The sequence below is a fragment of the Jaculus jaculus genome, chromosome 8 (assembly GCF_020740685.1).
Source record: "Jaculus jaculus isolate mJacJac1 chromosome 8, mJacJac1.mat.Y.cur, whole genome shotgun sequence".
NCBI classification, from domain to species: domain Eukaryota; kingdom Metazoa; phylum Chordata; class Mammalia; order Rodentia; family Dipodidae; genus Jaculus; species Jaculus jaculus.
In genome coordinates, this window is record NC_059109.1 from 9,927,813 (window position 1) to 9,943,968 (window position 16,156).

The 16,156-nt window shown below is 52.2% G+C and overlaps 1 protein-coding gene across 4 annotated transcripts in view; it reads left to right on the forward strand.

The window, feature by feature from the left end:
- Positions 1-8,841: 8,841 nt before the first annotated feature.
- Foxp4 (forkhead box P4) overlaps positions 8,842-16,156 on the forward strand; it is a 69,765-nt gene continuing 62,450 nt past the window's right edge. For 2 of the 4 annotated variants that reach the window (XM_004649510.2, XM_004649513.2), the window contains exon 1: positions 8,843-9,144. The gene's annotated coding sequence lies outside the window, so the exon portion shown is untranslated. Of the gene's footprint in view, positions 9,145-16,156 lie in introns of all 4 variants that reach the window. The other 2 variants (XM_045156685.1, XM_004649512.2) reach the window with 2 other exon arrangements.

Sequence of the window (16,156 nt, forward strand, 5' to 3'; positions counted from 1 at the left end):
AGGAGGGCGTGCCAAAACACTGGCAAGGGGAAACTGGCATATAACGCCCATAAGCCCGCCCCCAACAATACACTCCCTCCAAGAGGCGTTAATTCCCAAATCGCCATCCACTGGGAACCTAGCATTCAGAACACCTCAGTTTATGGGGGAATACTTGAATCAAAACACCGCAGAGTCCCTATAAAAGTCACTTCAAGCCGGGCGTGGTGGCGCACGCCTTTAATCCCAGCACTTGGGAGGCAGAGGTAGGAGGATCGCTGTGAGTTTGAGGCCTCCCTGAGACTACATAGTGAATGCCAGGTCAGCCTGAGCTAGAGAGAGAACCTGCCTCGAAAAACAAAAAAAACAAGTCCTCCAACCACTGCCTCCAGAGTGCTGGGATTAAAGGCATGTGCCACCACACCCACTTCTTTCTCTTTCTATAAATAAATGAACAAACAAACAAACAAACAAACAAACAAACAAATAAATAACAGAGCTAGAGGCATGATAGCTCTTACTTGTAATCCCAATGTGAGGCAGGAGATTCAGGAGGTCAAGGGACCCTGCCTAAACAAATTTAAAAAAACAAACAAACAAACCAAGCATGGAGGTACACACCCTTAATCCCAGCACTCAGGAGGCAGAAATGGGGGGATCACTGTGAGTTTCAGGACACTCTAAGACTACATAGTGAATTCCAGGTCAGCCTTGGCTAGAATGAGGCCCTACCTCAGAAAACAAAGCAAAAGGAAACAAACAAACAAAAAGCCTCACTGTCTCAAATAAATAAGTAAATAAATATTCAAAAAAAAAACTACAAATACAAACAAACAAATAAATCCTAGAGTTAGAACTGTGCTGTCAGCCCGGACCAGAGTGAAACCTCCCTCAAAAAGCTAAAAAAGAAAGAAAGAAAAAAGTTTCAAAGTCATCCCCCACTACATAGTGAATTTAAAAAAATCTTTTATTAGGCTGGATGTGGTGGCACACACCTTTAATCCCAGCACTCAGGAGGCAGAGGTAGGAGGCTTGCCATGAGTTTGAGGCCACCCTGAGACTACATAGTGAATTCCAGGACAGCCTGGGATAGAAGAGGACCCTACCTAAAAAGAGGAAAACAAAAACAAAACAAAACAAAAAAACAACTAAAGCTTTGGCTGGGTGTGGTGATGCACGCCTTTAATTCTAGCTCTCAGGAGGCAGAGGTAGGAGGATTGCTGTGAGTTCAAGGCCACGTTGAGACTACAGAGTGAATTCCAGGTCAGCCTAGGCTAGAGTGAGACCCTACCTCAACAAAACAAAAATTAAAAAATAAAAATAAAAATCTTTTATTTATTTATTTGCCACGAGAGAGAAAGGGAACAGACATGCCACGGCCTCCTGCCCCTGCAAATGAACTCCAGATGCATGGGCCTCTTTGTATATCTGTCTTTACATGGGTACTAGGGAATTGAACCTGGTCTATCAGGCTTTGCAAACAAGTGCCTTTAACCGCTGAAGCATCTCTCCAGCCCCATACACAGTGAATTTGACCTCAGCCTGGGTTAATTGAGACAAAGCAAAAAGCAATAGACCAAAAAGCAAAAAGAGAACAAAAAACTCAAAAGGTATCTTTTTGCTTCTTGCTTATATGTAGCCTAACCTGGCCTAGAATTTGTGATCCTCCTGCCTCCGCCTCCAGAGCGCTGGGATTGTGCCACCATACCCGGCTGACTTTGAATTTTTGATACTCCTGTCTCCTGCTCCTCAGTATTGGGAGTACAATACTCTGCCCAGGTTATATTTGATGCTGAGAATCAAACCCAGGACTTGTGCAGACTAGGCAAGCGTACTCCACCAACTGACCTACAGCCCCCAAAGATAGTTTTGAGTCTTAAATTGTTTCTTAAATTTTAATTTAATTTATTTGAGAGAGACATAGCGAGAGAGAGAGGGAAAGAAAGAGAGATTGGGCATGACAGGGCCTCCAGCCACTGCAAACAAACCCCAGATGCATGTGGCACCTTGTACATCTGGCTTATGTGGGTCCTGGGGAATTGAACCTGGGTCCTTAGGCTTCCCAAGCAACTGCCTTAACTATTAAGCCATCTCTCCAACCCTCCTCATCTCAGGCTCTGTACCTGCCCTGCATCCTATGATGGGATAAGGCAAGGTAGCAAGGTCATACTCCCTGGGAACCAAGGAACCATCTCATGCAGCACTTGCATGAGGAGAAAGGGACATTTGTTCTGGATCTTTCTTTGGGGGGGTTGGAGATCAAGCAAATTGGCAAAAGCATAATTTTTTTGTTTGTTTTGTTTTTAGAGGTACGGTTCACTCTAGCCCAGGCTGACTTGGAATTCACTCTGTAGTCTCAGGGTGGCCTCAAACTCACAATGATCCTCCTACCTCTGCCTCCTAAATGCTGGGACTAAAGGCATGTCATTATGCCTGGTTTTTAGCCGGGCGTGGTGGCTCATGCCTTTAATCCCAGCACTTGGGAGGCAGAGGTAGGAGGATCACTGTGAGTTCGAGGCCACCCTGAGACTACAGAGTGAATTCCAGGTCAGCCTGGGCTAGAGTGAGACCCTACCTCAAAAAACCAAAGTAAATAAATAAATAAAATAAAATAAAATAAAATGGCCAATCTTTGCACAGGCTAAGCCTGGGGACACTGGAAGACTATGCGTCGTGGGTGGAGCTTCTTGAAGACAGGAAACTCATAGCTGCTCCAAAGATTTCCTGATAAACGTAAACAACTCATGATGTGATCTGATGCAAACTCATGATCTGTCTTATGGCCTGATTCCCTATAGCTTAGACTGCCTGGGACTGAATAAAAAGCGGGGAGTAAAGTCAGTTCAGGGAGCACCGGAGGGCATCGCTGACTCTCCATTAAATCGTAATTTGCAGCTAGGCATGGTGGTGCATCTTTTCATTTCAGTACTTTGGAGGGAGACATAGGAGGATCTCTGTGAGTTCAAGGCCACCCTGAGACTACATAGTGAATTCCAGGTCAGCCTGAGGCAGAGTGAGACTCTACAGCGAAAAATCACACACACACACACACAATCATGTTTTGGGGCTGGAGAGATGGCTTAACAGTTAAGGTATTGTTATTTGCCTGCGAAACCAAAGGACCCCAGTTCAATTCCCTAGGACCCATGTAAGCTAGATGCACAAGGGGGCATATGCTTCGGAAGTTCATTTGCAGTGGGTGGAAGCCCTGGTGCTCCCATTCTCTCTCTCTATAATAATAATAATAATAATAATAATAATAATAATAAACTTAAAAAATTGAAAAAAATCATACTTTGCATATTGTATGTTCATTTTGCGTTCATCCAAGCACCCCTGGAAGGTGTGTACAGAGAGGCTCACTCTCCCTCAGCACTTGGTGAGGACAAGATGGGGTCTTCTCAATCCCTTGGGCTTTCCACTGTGATTCCCGCAGAGTTGGGGCCTGAGTGGGCCTGGAGTTGAGGGCCAAACTGAGATGAAAGCAAACACCTTTTCCAATGAGCTTATGTGGGAGATGCGGGGTTACTTACCTATGAAGCCTAATAAGGACCCAGGTTCGATTCCCCAGTACCCACTTAAGCCAGATGCACATGGTGACTCATGCATGTGAAGTTCATTTGCAGTGGCTAGAGGCCCTGGTGCACCCATTCTCTCTCTTTCCAATAAGTAAATAAAAAGATTTTTAAAATGAAAAAAATTATATTTGAGAGAGATAGAAAGAGGGAAGGAGAAAAAGAGAGAGAAAGGAGAGAGAGAATGGCTGCACCAGGCCCTCCTGCTACTACAAAAGAACTCAGATACATTTGCCCCTTAAACATATCTTTATTTATCTATTTATTTGGGGGAGAGAGAGAGAGAGAGAGAATGGGCACAACAGGGCCTCTACTTTTTATATGGGTGCTGGAGAATCAAACCTGGGTGACTGGCTTTACAAGCAATTGTTTTAACTGCTCAGCTCATCAGTTTATCTAAGTCTTCCTCTAACACAGGCAGACGTGGATCTTACACTGGATCCCCAGGCTAGCCTCACACTCACAGCGATCTTCTACTTCTGCCTCCTAAGTGCTAGGATTAAAGGCATGTGCCACCACATCCAGCTTTTTTTTTTTTTTTTTCCCTTGAGGTAGGGTCTCACTCTAGCTCAGGCTGACCTGGAATTCACTATGTAGTCACAGGGTGGCCTTGAACTCATGGTGATCCTCCTACCTCTGCCTCCCAAATACTGATGTGTTTTCTTTAAAAATATTTTTTTAGGGCTGGAGAGATGGCTTAGCGGTTAAGAGCTTGCCTGTGAAGTCTAAGGACCCTGGTTCAAGGCTGGATTCACCAGGACACATGTTAGCCAGATGCACAAGGGGGCGCACACGACTGGAGTTCGTTTGTAGTGGCTGGAGGCCCTGGCATGGCCATTCTCTCTCTCTCTCTCTCTCTCTCTCTATCTATCTATCTGCTTCTTTCTCTCTCTGTTACTCTCAGATAAATGAATAAAAATGAAAAAAAATTAAAATTTTTTATATAAATATATATTTTTAAATTTTTGTTTTCAAGCAGAGACAGACACAGAGAGAGAGAGAGAAAGACAGTGGGCAGGGAGAGAATGTGTGCTCCAGAGTCTTCTACAAAGCTGCTACAAAGGAACTCCAGACACACGCGCCACCTTGTGCATCTTGGCTTCATATGGGTACCGGGGAATCAAACCCAGGTCCTTAGGCTTTGTAGGCAAGTGCCTCAACTGCCAAGCCCCAGCCTTATAAATCGTTATAAAGAGTGGGTGCTTTTGTGTCTCAGTCTCTTCCTCTATAAAATGAAGGCAGCCCATCTACCTCATAAGGTAATTATGATGATGAAATGAGCCAATGTACTGGGCATGTGGCAAGACTCACTGGTTACTTGTCAATTGATATGTATTTCAAGATAGGGTCTCACTACCCAAGCTGACCTGGAATTCACTATGTAGTCTCAGGCCGACCTCAAGCTCAGCAACCCTCCTATCCCTGCCTTGAGAGTGCTAGGAGCAAAGGCATGCACCACCACACTGAAGTCATTTGATTTTTTTTTTTTAATTTCTTTTTAACATTTTCAAGGTAGCATCTCACTCTAGCCAAGCATTCACTACGTAGTCTCAGGGTGGCCTCAAACTCATGGCGATCTTCCTACCTCTGTCTCCCAAGTGCTGAGATTAAAGGCGTGCGCCCCAACCCCCCAACTAATTTTACTTATTTTTATTCATATGAGAGAAAGAGGGAGGAAAGGAGAGAGAGAATGGGCACACCAGGGCCTCCGGCCATTGCAGATGAACTCCAGATGCATGCACCATTTTGTGCATCTGGCTTACACAATTAAAACAAAAATCAAACGAGGGCTGGAGAGATGGCTTAGTGGTTAAGGCACTTGCCTGTAAAGACTAAGGACCCAGGTTAAATTCCCCAGGACCCATGTAAGCCAGATGCACAAGGTGACACATGCATGGAGCATGCATACTCTCTCTCTCTCTCCCTGCCTCTTTCCCTGTCTCAAATAAATAAAATATTTTTTTAAATTACGTTTATTTATTCGAATACATATTTGTATGTGGGGTGATAGGCCACTATAATGAATGCCAGATACTTGCATTAACTTTTGTGTTTATTTTATGTGGGCAGCTTGGGAATTGAACCAGGTTTTGCAAGCAAGCAGCTTTGACCCTTGAACCATCTTCCTAGCCCATCATTGTTTTTATTTTGGGGGGGGGGCAGGGCATCACTCCAGCCAAGGCTGACCTAGAACTCACAATGTAGTCTCAGGGTGGCCTTGAACTCATGGCATCCTCCTTGCTCTGCATGCACCACCACTCCTGGCTTGCCCCACCCCCATTTAAAAAATATCATTTGAGTTTTGACTTTAAAAATTTTATTTACTTATTTGCTGGCCTGGAAAAGTTGCATAAACTCAGATTGCTGGACCACAGTTCAAGGAGACTCAGGTGGAGGACTGGCATTTCTTTTTATTTATTATTATTATTATTTTGTTTTTTCAAGGTAGGGCCTCACTCTAGCCCGGGCTGACCTGGAATTCACTATGTAGCTTCAGGGTGGCATCGAACTCACAGTGATCCTCCTACCTCTGCCTCCCCAGTGCTGGGATTAAAGGAGTACACCACCACACAGGGCTCTTTTTATTTTTAAAGTATTTTTTTATTTATTCGCAAGCACAAAAAGATAGGAAGAAAAGAGACCCAGAGATTGGGCGCACCAGGGCCTCCAGCCACTGCAAAGGAACTCCAGATGTGTGAGCCCCCTTGTGCATCTGGCTTACGTGGGTCCTGGGGAATCAAACCTGGTTCCTTTGGCTTTCCACTAAGCCATCCCTCCAGCCCAGTTAGTATGCTTTAAGAATGGTCTTGCAGCAGAGATGTGTCTTTCCTTTTGGCATAGTGTGTCTTTCATGGTGGGGTGTGTATGAGATGTCTTCATCTCTGAGCCTAAATGGGCATGTATTGAAAATGGAGCCAGATGTGGTGGCGCACACCTTCAATCCCAGCACTTGAGAGGCAGAGGTAGGTGGATCACTGTGAGTTCAAGGCCAGCCTGGGACTACAGGGCAAGCTCCAGGTCAGCCTGGAGTAGAGCGGGACTCGCCCCTCACACCCCCACAACAAAAGCCATCTCTCCAGCCCATTGTTTGATTTTTTTTTTTTTTTTTTTTTGAGGTAGGGTCTCACTCTAGCCCAGGCTGACCTGGCATTCACTCTGTACTCTCAGGCTGTCCTCAAACTCTCGGAGATCCTCCAATCCTGCCTCCCGAGTGCTGGGATTAAAGGCGTGCATCACCACGCCCGGCTGTTTTGAATTTTTGAGACAGGGTCTCATGTAGCCCAGGCTAACCTCAAATTTGGCATGTTGCCAAGGATGACCCTGAACTTCTGATTCTCCTGCTTGCTCCCCAAGGGCTGGGACTGCAGTCTCCACACCCACTGTCACCCGATTATCACCACTGGAGAGGTCATGGTGATGTTTCAATCGAGGGTCCTGGGATGTGGATGTGGCCAGATGGAAGCACACGTGTTCAGCATTTGTGGGACCCCAGCAATACAAAGGAAGTAAGTGACCCGAGCGTCGTCCTTCGACACTTTTTACATTACGTGTCAGAAAGGCCTCCACAGGGCCAACGTCCACCTGCTACAACTGTTTACTTAAGTGAGCAGAGAAGGTGTGGACTTGGGCAGGTATCCCCACATTGTACAACTTCTTTTGCTCAAGCCCCCGCCCCCCCAGGACAGAATAAGTGAAGGGAGTCAGTTAAGATGAACCCCATCTCTAAGACCTCGAACAGCTTTCTCCAGGAAATCCCCTCCCCAGGAAAGGCAAAAGGTCGTGGGTCTGCACCTTGGCCACCTGCCTCAGGTGACTGGGGGCGGGGGGGGGGGGAGGGAATTCCAGAGGCATTGCTTTTCTGTTCTCATCCCACAGCGAGGGTCCCACGTGTCGGGAACCTGGCACCACTAAGGCCTAAGGCCGGGTGGGGACACACACTGAGGAAGGATCCTTGAGACGTTCCTACCTCTCCACGCCACCACCTACTCAGACACAGTCAGGATATTTGGGGAAGCTTTTCTTTTCTTTTCTTTTCTTTTTTTCAGTTCACCAGCCAGAGCCTGGCGCCTGCTACCCCACCTTCCCTCCCCCTTAAATCCTGGGCCTTTCCGCGCCCGTACCCACGCCCCCCACCCCCACTTCCAGCTTTCGCTCAACCCAAACACTCCCATCCCCAGAGCCCGCGGGCAGCAGCGGTCTTCGGAAGCGCCCTTCTGTTTACAATCGCATTTGCTCAGATCCCCGGTGTCGACTCTGTTCCCAGCTTGGCCCGCGTGGATCCAGCCCAGAGCCCCGGTGGCTCCCCAAGATAGGAAATTACCCTCCGCAGACCGAGGCAGCTCGCGCGCGCGCGCGCGGGGCACGGCTCACAAAGCTGCCCCGGCCTCCACGCAATGGGCAGTGTGGAGGGAGGCCAGGTCGGGCCCGCAGTGGACGCCAGCACAGAACTCGGGGATTGGGGTCGGGAGGGGGGGGGGTGTTAGGCCACTCCCCGCGCTAGGCCCCGGGAACCAGTGAACCGTGCGCGCTCAGGACTTGGCCTTATCTCTCGATTCCAGGGTGGTGGTGGTGGCGGTGGAAAGGCCCGAGCTAGCCAAACTCGCGCCCCCAAGCTAGACAGCATCCCCGTGGTTTCTCTTTCTCTCTCTCTTTCCCTACTCCCTTTGACAGATCTCCCCAAACCCAAGCGCTCTTCTTCCTACGTCCCGATTTTTCTTCTTCTTCTTTTTTTTTTTTTTTTTTTTTTTCCTCTACGCCTAAAAAGTTTCGTCCACGTGGTCTGCCTCCGGCTCGCCGGGTGAAAGCGACTGCACCTGCTTTAGGCGAATTATGGTAGCACTAGAAGTTGGTCTCCCCTCCCTCTGCTCGCTCGCTCGCTCGCTCCCTCTCTCTCTCTCCTCCTCCCCGGCGCGCTCCCTCCTTTCCCTCGCGCCCCGCCCGCGCGCCGCCCCGCTCGCAGCCACTCGCTGCCCGGGGCTCAGTCTCAGCCCCTCGGAGTGGCGATCCGGCCGTCCCCAGCGGACCGGACGGTGGCGGCCGGAGACTGTGGGGAGAAGGGTGGTGGTGGTGGGGGGAACGGAGTCCAGTGCCGTCCCGGTTACCCCCCCCATCTTTGCTCCGCACACACACACTCCACCCTCTCCAACCTTAGCACGCGACGAGGGTGCGGCCAGCAGGCGGCTGCGGCGCGGCGGGAGGAGGAGCCCAGGGGCCGGAACCAGGGTTGGGCCAGGGGGTGGGGAGGGAGGGAGGGAGGGGAGGTGGGAGGCGGGGACGCCGGGGTCCCCGGGAGCCTGGAGCGAGCTAACGAACGTCGCGACGGGGGAAGGACGGAGGATCGGAATCGGAGCGAGGCAAGCGCAGCGACAAAGTGCGATGCCCCGGCGGGGTTGAGGCGCAGCGCGCGCGCGGGCGATCGTGGAGAGAGAGAGAGAGAGAGCGAGAAAGAGAGAGAGCGCGAGAGAGGAGCGGCGGGGCCCGGGGCGGCTGCGATCCGAGCGGAACCCCCATGCCCCGTGCACACTGACCGGGGCCCGGCCTCGGAGCCCGCACCGAGCGGCGGCTGGAGAAGGGGGAGGAAACCGGACAGGTAAGGTGGCGCGCGATCGGGCCCGGGGACGCGGGTGGGGGCAGGGCCGGCGACGCCACGACTCGAGCAACTCCCCGGCTCGGTCGCGCACTCCTCTCGCTCACTCCTCTCTCTCTTTCTCACTCACTCCCTCTCTCCCTCTCTCTCTCTCCCTCTCTCTCTCTCTTTCTCTCTCTCTCTCGCCCGCTCGCCGCTGGCTCACTTTGTGTTTGCAAACTGCCCGCCCGAGACGCGCCGGGGCGCGGGGAGGAACCGGGGTGTGTGTGTGTGTATGTTGGGGAAGGGGGGGTGACTCCCGGGGCCCGTCGTACTTTGTTTCTAGAACCCCCCCCCCACTCCACCCCCAGGCTGGCCGTGGCGCACTGACCTGGTGATTTTTTTTTGGGGGGGGGAGAGAGGAAGATCTGGGAGATCTCGCTCCCCCTCCCCCAGGCCGGGCCCCCCGCGGGCTGGAGCTGCCAGGGGAACAGGTGGGGGCCTCTTTGCGGTGGCGCGCGCCGGAGGGGTGTGTGTCGGGGATGGAGGGGGGGGCCCCGAACGGGACAGCGGGAGGCCGGGCGGCCCGAGGGAAGCCTCCGAGACCCCCGAGGCCCGCCCAGACCCGAGAATCTGGGCTCCGCCCCCCTCCTGGCTTCACCACTGGGAATGGGGTGTTAGGGGGACACGACCCCCCTTCACCCCTCAGCCACCCATACATACACACACACGTAATAAGACAAAGAGTATTTCCCAGTCCGGACTTTCCGGAGCCGAGAAGGGAAGACATAAAGTGGGATCCCCCCCAACTCTAGCTTGCGCGGGACTCCCCAAGACACGCCAGAGGCAGGGGAGGCTGGGGTGCAGGCTCACCCACCGCGTCGCCTTGGGTGGGGGGTGGTGGAGGGCCCTGGCCTGGCGAGGTCGCGCCTCGGAAGTGCAGGGAGACCAAGTCAAGCCTCATTTTAACGCATCCCTCGTTTTCAGCTCCGAGATAGAGAGTGGGAAAAACTTCTTGGGGATTTGAGAGAGTCACTGGAAATGGCCCCTCTGTGTGTGGGGGGAGGGGCGGGGGCTTGTGCGCCGCGAGTTGGACGGTGGGGGAGCCGATCTGGTGGTGGATCCCACGATCTACTCCATTTGGAGAGATATCCCGCCGTGTGTGTGTGTGTGTGTGTGTGTGTGTGTGTGTGTGTGTGTATGTATGTGTGGAGGGGTCAACCGCAGGGTCTGGAGACCATCAGGGTTGAGGGGTCCTGGAAGTGACCAGATAGGACCTCATCTTCCCAGACTGAAGGACTCTAGCGTCTATCCTGGACAGGTTTCCCCCCCTCCCCCCCGTGCATCCCACACCTCTCCGACCCCCGGGCCACCTCCAGCGCCGCCCCCCCTCCCCAACCAACCACCCTGCGATCCAAGCTGACTCTCGATTCAAAGCCAAACTTCTTGGGCCGTGCTGGCGCAGAGAGCCCAGTGTGCCTAGAATGAGGGATGGGCGCCCTGAACGACTTGAGGGAGGGTCGCCACCACCCGGGGTGGACGCGCCGGGTGATTTCGCGGGATGCGGATGCTGAGGCCCCGAAGGTCGCGCATCGAACGCTGTCCTCGCCCAACCTGGACGGCCTGGCGGTCACGCCAGTGTCTCACCCTCTAGTCACTTAGGTTGGACGGAAAAGGAGAGGGGGGGCCCCTGCGATCAGAGGACACCCCGATCTTTTCGTGCCGTCCCCACCTTGCCGGCTGTCTCACTGCACGCTCGGCACCTGGGGTTTTTGGTATCCAGGGAAGCGGATGGGAAGACCACCCCTGCGCTGGGTCTCCCCACGGGTGGACCTGGACGGTCAGATCTGAGGATAGGGGGTTTTGGGTGGTGGGGGGCTGTCCAGAGGAACAAACCCCAGTCCTAAACCACCGTTTGGTAGTTTCAGAGAAAGTCCCCCTAAACGTGTTTTTTTTTTAATTTTTAATTTTTGGCCAATGCGGGATTCGAAGCATCTTCGCCCCTGTTGCAAATGCCCCCGACTGGATTGGTCCCAGATCGAGGTGTGTTGGGTCTGGGATTCAGGGTCGATGGGGGCGGGGAGGGGGGGGGGCTCGCCTGAGCGTCCCCTTCTCCCGGGAAGGGTACAGCAGCCGCTGGGTGGTCGTCGGGCTGTGGCTGCGGGAGCGTCTGCGGCATCCCACCGCCCTGCTTCCCCCTAGAGCTCACTTGCTGCTCCCCACAGACACTCCCCCCCCCCCACACACACACAAAGGATGGTCGCCTAGGGCTTCTCTTACTCTCCGGGCATCAGCAGCATTTTGAGCCCCTGCCTGGACCACTGAGCCCGGAGGAGCAGTTTGAAAGAGGGCACGGTGGCCTCAGACAACCTCTGTCCGCCCCCGCGGAAAACCGCTGTGGGGAAGTCTGGAGGATTTTTTTTCTCTGCCCCCCCCCCCTTAAACTTAAGAAACTTTGTCTTGCTGCGGCGACTCGGGGATTCATTGTCACCTGGCGACCGGAGGGATTGTGTTTTGGACATCTCAGTGGCTTGTTGGCACCAAGGCGTCCTTTAATCATGCGTCTGTAAAGATTGTGTACTGGGAGGCCTCCCCATCTGGCCGGACTGCCCACTCTAGTTTGGAGGGCAGAGTGGCACGGGAAGGAGGGGTGGATGCTGTGGGGGGGGGTTCCCTATTCTCATATCTCCCAAACCCCGGGTGAGATCCTAACCTCTGCTTCGGGACCCTTAGGTGCCTACTTGGGGGGAGGGGTTGGCATTGGTGAGATAGCATCTCTCCGTGTAGCCCAGGCTGGTCTCAGATGCCATGGCCTCGTGCCTCATGTCTTCTGGATGCTGGGATTACAGGTGTGTGCTATACCTGAACCTCCCCCCCCAAAAAAAAGAAAAACTTGTACAACATTGATAGAGGTTGGAGGAGACTGTAGAACCTTCTGTCCTGATACCAAAAAGCTGTATCCCACAGTAGGGGTTCTCAGGGGTTATGGATTGGGGCACCTCTGAACCCCAGGAAGGGAACACCAGGGGTAGGCGGGGATTGGCCTGGCCTAACTTGCTGAGGGACCTTCCCCAGTTCCCTTCTGTTTAGCTCTGTCCCATCCCTCTTCCTCTATCTTTGTCCAGAAACTTCCTTTGGGCTGTGGGCAGGTAGGTCCTTCCTCAGCAGAAATGGGAACGTCGTGCTGAGCCCCAACTCCAAACACACCTCTTGCTCCCTGGAAGGGAAACCACCTGGGGACGTGTGTGTGTGTGTGTGTGTGTGTGTGTGTTGGGGAGGGTGATCACTCTCTTTGTGATCCAGTAATTCCCCCAGTGGTTGCTGAGCCCCCTACACTCTTTCTGGGCACATCCCTGGCTGGGTATCAGGGTCCTCCAATGTTGAAAGCTGGGGTCTGTTCTCTGGACCTCTGAGTGCTGGGAGAGAAGAGATAGGGGCAGGGGGGAGGTTTCCAAGAAGGGTGTAAGGTGCTGGAGAAGGAAGGGACCTGTGTCTCTCTCCCCTTGCATCCTTCCCTCCTTCCCAAAACACCTTAACCCTTCACTGCCTGTTGATCTTGGGCGTTTCCAGTAGGTCTCCCATTTATACCTCCAGCCACAGTGCCAGCTCTTGTATTTCAGCCCAAGCTGGCACATGCCTTTAGCCTTCTTATAGCTCCAAATGTGTGAAATGCTTCCTTTGGAGGGGCTGCTCGGTTTCCTCTCTTAACATCTTAACTCCTCTCCCCTCTCGTTGCTTCCCTAGGCCAAGGCAGCCTCAGGCCTATTTTTGTCAGGACTCTGTCTCTCCCTTGGCAGAAATTGACTTCTTAGAGCTTGGTTTCCAGAGTTCTGGAACCCGAGGCACGGAACTCGGGCCTCCCTAGGGCCTCGAACATGTGTCAGAGTGAAAAAGGCTTTGGAACTTGGCACTAGAGATGGGACTCTGGGGAACTTAATTAAGCTGCTGGAACCTCGATTTTCTAAGGTTATAAAGTAGGTCAGTAATACCCAGCGTAGAGTGGCAGCTTGGGAGCAGAATGATAGGTAAAGTTCTGAGCTCCAGCAAGTGCCTGGCCATGTGAGTGCCATTTAGCAAAGGCTTTCCTCCCTCCTGTTCTCCTCCCTCCCTCCCTCCTTTTCCTTCCTTCCTTTCTTCCTTCTTTCTTCTTTCCTTCCTTCCTTCTTCCCTCCCTCCCTCCCTTCCTTCCTTCCCTCCTGTCTTTCTCAATTACTTTACCAGCATTTCCAGGCCACTTATTGGGCTAAATACTAGGGTAATAACCTTTATTTTATAGGCTGCAAAATGAAGCCAGAGAGAAGAGGCAATTTTTCTGAGGTTTCTCAGCTGCTTATGAGCAAAGTGAGGACTCAATTGTAGGGCGTCAGTATAACCAGAGGGGCTGGAGCCTCTGCTCCGAGCCAGGGAGAGACCAGGAATGGAGGGGCTGCCGCTCCCCCGCCTCCTCCTTCTCCAGCCCCGCGGTCCTTTGCCTCTTCCTGCCTGCCTTCAGGGGTGATCTAGCTGGCATTCCTGCACACCCTGCCTTGTCCCCTCGGGTCTCCTAAGGTGCCAGTGGAGACAAATAAAGGTGAAGAATTTCCCAATAGGCAGAAGAATTAAAAAAAAAAAAAATCCCCAAAAGGGAAGATTCCTAGTTAGTGTTCTGCAAATGTAGCCCTCACGTCCTCCTGAAAATGCACCCAGCGGAGAACCTGAGACCGATCTGGGACTTAGCGTTTGAGTGAGTCATCTCCAAGAGAGGTGAACAGACCCTTCCCTCGATGGAACCTGAAATTGTTGGCTCGCTCTCTCTTGGTTTTCTTTCTGGGAATGCCGGCGCCTTCGCTCTCTGCCAGTTCCTCCAAGCCGGGATACTAGCGGGGGATCCCTCCCTCATCCCCTGTCCTGTGACTTTGGGTGGCTGTACTTAGTGACCCATCCCGGTTCCTACGGAGGACGCGGGCACACCACTGGGCTGGAAAGTGAGCACCCTCCACCTAAGGTTGCCATCTGCACGAGGTCACCATCTGCACGAGGTCACCGGTTCCTAAGCCTTGCAGGCACAATCTTTTTTGTGTCACCCAAGCTGTCCTGGCTTGATAAGTGTCCTTGCTGTCTTGATCCGTGATCGCAGTAAACACACACACACACTCACTTGCTCACATCTTTTCTGCACTCATCACCTTCCGCAGTGAGCGAGCAGTGAACAGAGAAGGGCGTAGCCCAGTGGCTGGTGGCTGGAGTCAGTCTGCCCACCTCCTTGGTTCCTTCTCCAGCATACCTGAGGCCTTTAGACAGGTGCCAGTGAGAGATGAAAGGTGTTTCCTTTCCCATTGGACTTGGTTCTGATGGCTTCTGAAGCAGGCTACTAGTAAATGGGCAGGGGTCAGTGAATGATGGACTTCCAGACTATAACAGTCTGCAGAATTAAAGACCAGTATTTAGCCGGGCGTGGTGGCGCACGCCTTTAATCCCAGCACTCGGGAGGCAGAGGTAGGAGGAGGAGGATCGCCATGAGTTCAGAGCCACCCTGAGACTCCATAGTGAATTCCAGGTCAGCCTGAGCCAGAGTGAAACCCTGCCTTGAAAACAACAACAAAAAAAGCTGGGCGTGGTGGCGCAGGCCTTTAATTCCAGCACTGGGGAGGCAGAGGTAGGTGGATCACTGTGAGTTCGAGGCCACCCTGAGACTACATAGTTAATTCCAGGTCAGCCTGGGCCAGAGTGAGACTCTACCTCAGAAAATCAAAAACAAACAAATAAACAAACAAACCAGTATTTAGCCAAGGTAGGAAGGGCTAGTGGAGGCAGAAATGACCTAGACATGTATGTATGTATGTGTGGTGTTAAAGGCATGCTCCAAAATTCTGACTGGCAGGAATAGGAAGAGAACGAATTGGCCAGCCCACTTGAGAGCAGAGTGATTTAGGGAGTGGAGACAAGATTTTAGGTATATCCACTCTAGAGTTTTTGGTTTTTTGAGGTAGGTTCACACTCTAGCCCAGGCTGACCTGGAATTCACTATATAGCCTCAGGCTGACCTCGAACTCACAGTGATTCTCCTACCTCTGCCTCCCAAGAGTTGGGATTAAAGGTGTGCACCACACGCTCAGCTAGGAATATCCATGCTATAAACCTTGTGTGTGTGCCTACTGTGTGCAGTAACACTAAAGGGACCCAGAGGAGAGGTGAAATAAGAGTTGGGGGAGGGAAACTGTCTTGCAACTTGGAAAATCAGAATTGGAGTAAGTGTGGGAGCTTGGATCTTTGGTATGGACACTGACTTTTGGGGTCCTGACAGGGTTCATATGCTTGTGGCAGATCCCCCTGAGAGAAAACTGAGGCGTGGGCTTTGAGTTTTCTTGTATTTTCTTTCTTTTTGGTTTTCCAGGCTGACCTGAAATTCACTACGTAGTCTCAAGGGTGGCCTTGAACTCACGGCGGTCCTCCTACCTCTGCCTCCTGAGTGATGGGATTAAAGGCGTGTGCCACCACGCCTGGCTAGAGTTTTATGTTCTCAACCCCACTAGGCCTAAGTTGGCTCCCTGGGATAGGATTCTGGCCAGCTCTGCATCTCTAGGCATCCGCGTTTCTAGGAGACCCAGCCTTAAAGAAGTCACTTCCGAAGGGGGTGGAAGTGTCCTTATTCCTTGTTCCCTATGCAGAGGAAGAAAAAAAATGGTGCCACTAGGGAGAATTTTGGGCGAAGATGGAGCATTGAGGTCTGTGCTTAGACCTGAGAGAGACAGCTGCTATAAGTGTTTGGGGAGGAGCAAAGCCAAAGGCTTGTGGTGTGGCGGAGGCTGGGGGGAACTGTGTTGAGGGTCTGTCGTTGGCTCCTGGGGTGGGACTCTCCCTACCTTGCGTGTACAAAGAGCCTGAGCTGCGGGCTTTCTCAACTGAGTGCTCTGGGCTTGGGAGCTCCCCGTTGCTCCCCAACCCCCTAGCATTTCATTTCTTTTTTTGTTGTTGTTTGTTTGTTTTTGTTTTCGAGGTAGGGTCTCGCTCTAGCCCAGGTTGACCTGGAATTCACTATGTAGTCTCAGGCTGGCCT